The sequence below is a fragment of the Misgurnus anguillicaudatus genome, chromosome 1, assembly GCF_027580225.2.
Source record: "Misgurnus anguillicaudatus chromosome 1, ASM2758022v2, whole genome shotgun sequence".
In the NCBI taxonomy this organism is placed as follows: domain Eukaryota; kingdom Metazoa; phylum Chordata; class Actinopteri; order Cypriniformes; family Cobitidae; genus Misgurnus; species Misgurnus anguillicaudatus.
Window position 1 is genome coordinate 8734788 of NC_073337.2, and position 6201 is coordinate 8740988.

A 6201-nucleotide genomic window follows, 5' to 3' on the forward strand; every position below is an offset into this window, starting at 1 on the left:
TCCCTGAACTGAAATGCGTCCGAAAACCCTATTGCAAGGCAGGAAGGCATCAAGGCATGTCCGAATCCATGGCTGTCCGAATTGCATTTCTCTGAGCTGCCTTCATGCCTCTTAAGTCAACAAGTCAGCTGCCTTAGTTTTCGGACGCAGCGGTAGTAGTGGGCTGTACTTTCCACACGTGCGACTTATTCGTGTATTGCAGTTTGGCTGGCGGTTATGTACGTGGCCCGCATACCGCCTCCCATGGTCGAAACTGGTATTACGACACCTGTCGGGCTGTAGCTAATTTAGCATGCTAATTCAGATTGATATCTCTGCAGCACTATACCTTGTCATTTTTTTATGACATCTTTGCCCTTATTTCTTCTCATTCTTTTGATGCGTGTAGCTCATTTTTAAAAATCTTTTACCTCAATTCTTACAAATGGGCCCTTTTAGGTTGCAATCAATTTATTTAAGCTACATTTAAACAAAAAATGTAAAATAGTTAAATAAAATAAAAACATTTGTTTAAATGTAGCTTAAATAAATTGATTGCAACCACTTACCTTAAAAATTTGAGTAAATTGAATGAATCAGTTTTATTTTCAGTGCATACACAAAATTTAAAATTAGTAAATAACGTTTTGACTTCAGTTTTTGCATAAATTGGGTAAGCCATCTAGTGGATAATCGCGGTATTGCAGATTAACATAAATTCACCAGGAACACATTTTTATGCAAATGTTTTTGGCCGAGAAAGAGTTAAAGGTGCTTCAGGCATTGTGAATATCTCATACTGAGAAACAAAGTTTAGATACACCCTATTATTTTTAGATGCATGCCAACTTTATGTTGAACTAATGCTATGGAAACATAAACACAATTTTTGTTTGTATTCAGTATGAAGTATTACAGCTGTATTTGGGAGAATTTAAGAAAGGACGTTTATATAATTGTATTATGAATTGCGGGACGTGTTACTTTCAACTCATTAGCAGCAGATTTGTCTAAAACCATACATACTGACAGCCATAAATATTCTGAATCAGCTTTTTGGACGTAGAATGAGATTACAGCGACTGTGTTCCTGGCATTCACATGCTGAAGCTTATATGTGTAATTCATACTTGGAGATCTTAAAGAACCTGGCCTTGTGTGACCTTACCAAATATCTCCTGAGTGGTCAAAGGTTATGTTGTTTAATCACCCCTCAACCCAGCGTTGGGTCAAACAAGGATACACGTTGCAATTTAACCTATGCTGGGTTGTTTCAACCCAAAATGCTGTTGGGTCTAATATAACCATTTTCTGGGTTAATTTAATCCAATGGTTTGTCTCTTTTTGATTCAGTGCTGGGTTGAAAATAACCCAGAGTTGGATAAATGCATGTAATAACCTAATTTAAGGGAAGTTACTGGTATAATAACAAGCATGAACCACTCTTACACGCTAAAAATGTTTGATTGTTTTATTTGGGTAAATATTGGACAGAATCAACCTTTAGGTTTAAAATAAACCCATGCTGAGTTTATTTATGCCAAATTTTGGGTTGTTTAAACCCATGGTTGGGTAACAACCACCCAGCATAACTCAATGCTTGGTTCTGTCCACAATGGATTGTTTTAACCCATTGTTGGGTCAAATATAGACATTTTCCGGGTTAATTTAATATTTTTTAACCAACACTGGGTTAAAAATAACCCAGCATTTTTAGAGTGCAATATTTACCCAATCATATATTATAACAACCCAAAAAAAATTTTTATTCACATGACAAGGTTTGGTTTATGTGTAATTCCTTTAACATCTCCTAAACCGGTTATAAGCTGTTCTCATCCCAACGGAAATTCTGGAAGGTGAATTGTGGATTGGAAACTGGACTGAGCGTGTGCAGGAACATCAGACACGTCCTCTGGCCCATGAACATCTTAGCACTTTGACTAATGGAAGCACCTGTTTAATCCACCTCCGACTTTAATAAAGATCAATAAAGGAGTTGGTCCTCCTGTGACGTACATTCATTATTAATGAACATCACAGCTGTGGAAACAACCCCGCATGACCTCACTCTGGATCCTCTGAGGTAAAACAACATTTTTTGTGGTAAACATCATTGTTTAGTTCAGAAGGTACTGAACTTGTCTAATCCATCCTATACATGTTTGTACAACGAACATGAGTAATGTGTTCATTTGGCTTGTGTTACTATTGTAAGTTATGGTTTGTTGCGATATTAACTGTGATATATTACATACTTAGATTTTCATCTGGTGTATCCAGGATAAGAAAAGTTGAGATAACTAAAAAAAGATTTTTAAGACGAATAGTATGGCCAGCTTAACATTTAAAGTGGAGAAACCTCAAAGCTCAATAAAATAGCAAACACTAGATAAAAGTTCAAAGGTATAGAATTGATTTCAAATTGATTTTAAATTGTTTGTTGTATTTCTTGCGTGAAAATTATACTACATGCAGCAGATGAGAGGTTTTTATTTGAGTGGAATACAAAATGATGAAAATCCAATTTTTGTTTTGAATGTGCTATTTTGCAGAATAAAAAAAAATACTTTAGATTTACACAATGTCAACAATGCAGTTTTATGTATAATTATGTGAAATTTATTTAATGATTGACAAAGTCATACATTTTTCCATTCTCTGAGATATATTATTATTTAATACACTGGGGCGGATTCCCGGACATAGATTATTCCAGGACTAGGCCTTAGTTATATTAGGAAAGGTGTGCATCTTGAGGCAAAACAATGGCACTGATTTTTTTAAAGATATGTCAGTACAAGGTGTTTTTAAATTAAGGCATCTTAAACATGCATTTTAGTCTGGGACTAGGATAAGCCCTGTCCAGGAAACCACCCCATAACCAAAGTAAATGTAACAATTTATGTGAGGCATGAAGTATAGGCAGCCGATACATAAGCCCCGAAAGTCTTGTTTTACCCTTTATTAGGCCGCCCAGAGGCATCATGCCCATTCAAACTGTTACTTGTCTTTTAATCTGTTTAATATGCACAATATTATCAATTCTGTGCTGCATCCTTGTCACTTTACAGAGATTTTTGCCGTTTTGATAGTGATCGTGTTACATTACTTTTCTCTGGCAGCGCAGCCGCACTCAGACGTCACCTCACGAGCTTTTGCTTCACGAGCTTTGCTGTTGCTGCTGCATTTGGCTATCTGAAGATTTAAAACCAAGCCCGTAGGCAGGGGGGGTTCGGGTGGTTCGAACGAACCCCCCCTCACTGCCAAAAGGTCCAGAATTTAAGTCGTTTTTTCGCTTGATTATTGTCATCATTGTTTTAATCAATGCTTGTGACAAATATTTTGGGTTCCTGTTTCAAATTAATATGATACATTATTGAAGCTGAACGCATGATTTCTGTCATTTTCTGATGCTCGTTTTATTTGACTCAACGCTCAGCGCTCGTTTGACTTCTGGCTGCGCTGCGCAGACCGATTGGCATGTGACGTCTTAGCACCGCGAGACCGATTCAATAGTAAATGACTCAGTATGCTTTTAAATAGATCTCGCGGTAGTGTGGTGTCAGAAGCCAACAGGTCTGAGCTGCACCCCGTTAAGTAAGATAAAGTCAAAATTATTCCAAGATAACCAATAAAAGACCATGCAGACAGAGGTGCAACACAGGGGTCAGATGCGCAGTTAGTGGAAGTGCAAGAAAGATGTAAGTAATCAAACGCTGACTATTATACAGCAGTTTAATGATGTGAAATATGAAACGCAGCCAGGGCCAGATTAACACTTTGTTATACCCTGGGCAACAATATTCAAGGGCCCCATCATCACGACCCCAGGATCATGGTCATATACACAGAATATATTACTGTATTATACAGTACATATACTCAATACTTCAAATTCTAACTGTCATCGGGTGTATTTTGATTTACAAATATTTAACTGCTCATACAAATGCACTACTATGTCCATTATCAAAGACATTCACTCACATATGATGCTATGAAAACAAAACGCATCAGCATCTGTATAATCTCCGGGCTGTAAAGTTTAAGCTGGCGGTGTAGAAAAGTCCTGGCTAACTTAGCTGAGTTGTCCTCGTCTTTGACGGAATCTGACTTAACAGAACTTTTTAATTAATACACATTTAAGATGACCATGGATTAACTCTAATTTGCAAAGTCATTGATATAAAAAGCTTATTTTTTGCATATACAAGCATTGTCTAAAAATGAAAATAGGCTTTTACTTTATTATTATTACAAGACCATCATATAGCCTAATATTAGACACCCAAACCAAAGTGAAGAAAATGATCTTTAATTTGAAGTCTGAACTGAACATCAACGCAGACATGATTTCTCTCACAGAAGTTTAATATCATATGCTACATCTTGAACGTAGATATATAAATGAACACAGGGAAAGTAAGTTTAACACTATGAAGCACAAGCAAACATTCTGGAAGGCAGCTAAAAACCATCAGGACATAAACACTGGCTTATTTTATTTTATTGGAGCCTTACCTCCAGATAAAGTAATAAAATGGATTGATGATTTAAATGTTGTTTACTCACATGTGCGTTGTTAACTCTCCGTATTTTATGTTGTGCACTGCTTCACTCGTTCACTTTTCAACACGGTCGGTTTGTTTACAGTGTCGCGTGAGCAGCTACACTGCAGGTTCGACTTCATGTGGTGCTAAGCAGACCTCTTGATGATGTCAAAGTACCGCGAGAGCGATTCAAAGCAGATTTCTCCATGTGATAACTGGAATCGCTCTCGCGCTATTTTGCTGTCACTTGCCTGTGGGTTCTCTGCTACCCAGTCACTTTTGCGCCGCTATAGTAATTTGATTTCATACGCCGATCGGATCGCGCAGATACCTGCGTATCACATAGACTACACCACTGTTTATATTTTACATTTTCTGCGTTTCTGATGTCCTTATCCTTTTTTAATTTCCGCTTCGCGCTCCCACTTAGCTTCTCCGTGTCTCGTTTTTTCTGTTGTACCAACGCCTTGCGTCACGTAATGCTCGGGGAACCTTTGACTCACCTCATGCGGACTGACCAATGAGGAGAGGGTCTTAACCTGAGGCCCTCTCTTCATTGGTCAGTCCGTTTGAGACTCAACCGCTCTCAACTCACGTTCAAAGTAATAAGCGCAGCGTCTCTCTTTGCAGCGCAAAAGCCCACGTTGACAGTTTGTTTAATATAAAGCGGCGAGCGGGAGATTACCAGATACAGTATTTTGCTCGTGCCCTTGCTGCCCTGGGCCCTTTGGAGGTCTTGGGCCCCTGGGCAATTGCCCAGTTGCCCGTATGGTTAATCCGGCCCTGAACGCAGCGATTGTCAAGGTGACAAGACAAGAAACATTACTGCAGCTGAGCACATATGGGTGTCCAAATTTAATGCGTTGCTTTAACTCCCTCCAGTAATTCACTTCCAATTATTCAGCGCGTGTTTATTAACAAAATTCAACGCCACTCTTTAATTCGTTAAGATATTTTTTTACTGTATGATTAAATTCACTGTGTTGTACTGAACTGATGCGAAGCTTGAACTTGAAAACGCGACGCATCACGTGCGCGGTACAACGCTTCATCCACCGGTAATGCGCGTGCACGGAGTTTAAATGAGCCCATTCATCTTTTGGCTTAAACATTTTATTGCATTCGGCCTTAAAGCCCAATAAACAGTACCTGTTGAAGTCATTAAAGTTAATTAAACAACAAAAGAAGAGAAAGTCACTCACTGGTCCTGACTGTAACCTATAGTGTTGAGCTCTGCTATTAAAAGTAAGTTTAAGGTTTATCGTGGAATTTTGATTTTCTGAACAACTTTTACTAAAGTAACTGCAGTTAACAAGAAGCCTTTTGCTTCATTACCGGACATTAAATCAGATGTGAGAAGTTTAAAATTAAGGCTTGCATTATGTTTACATCTTACACAGTTAGTATAATGCATTCAGGGCAAGAAGAATATTTATCTAATGTGGGTAATGTGAAGAAATCGTAGATTCATTTATGCTTTTTTAATAATTTCAGTTTTCTTTCATGGGATATGGACCCCCTAAAGTAGCCTCTGCCAACCCATTTATACAATTCTAGTTCCCTGCAGTTGTGTTGTATTTAAACATATAAAGTGTATAATAAGTGTGTGCATATTTTGAATTAATTTAATAAACTAATTATTGATGGCCTTTAGTTAATTCACTAAAAT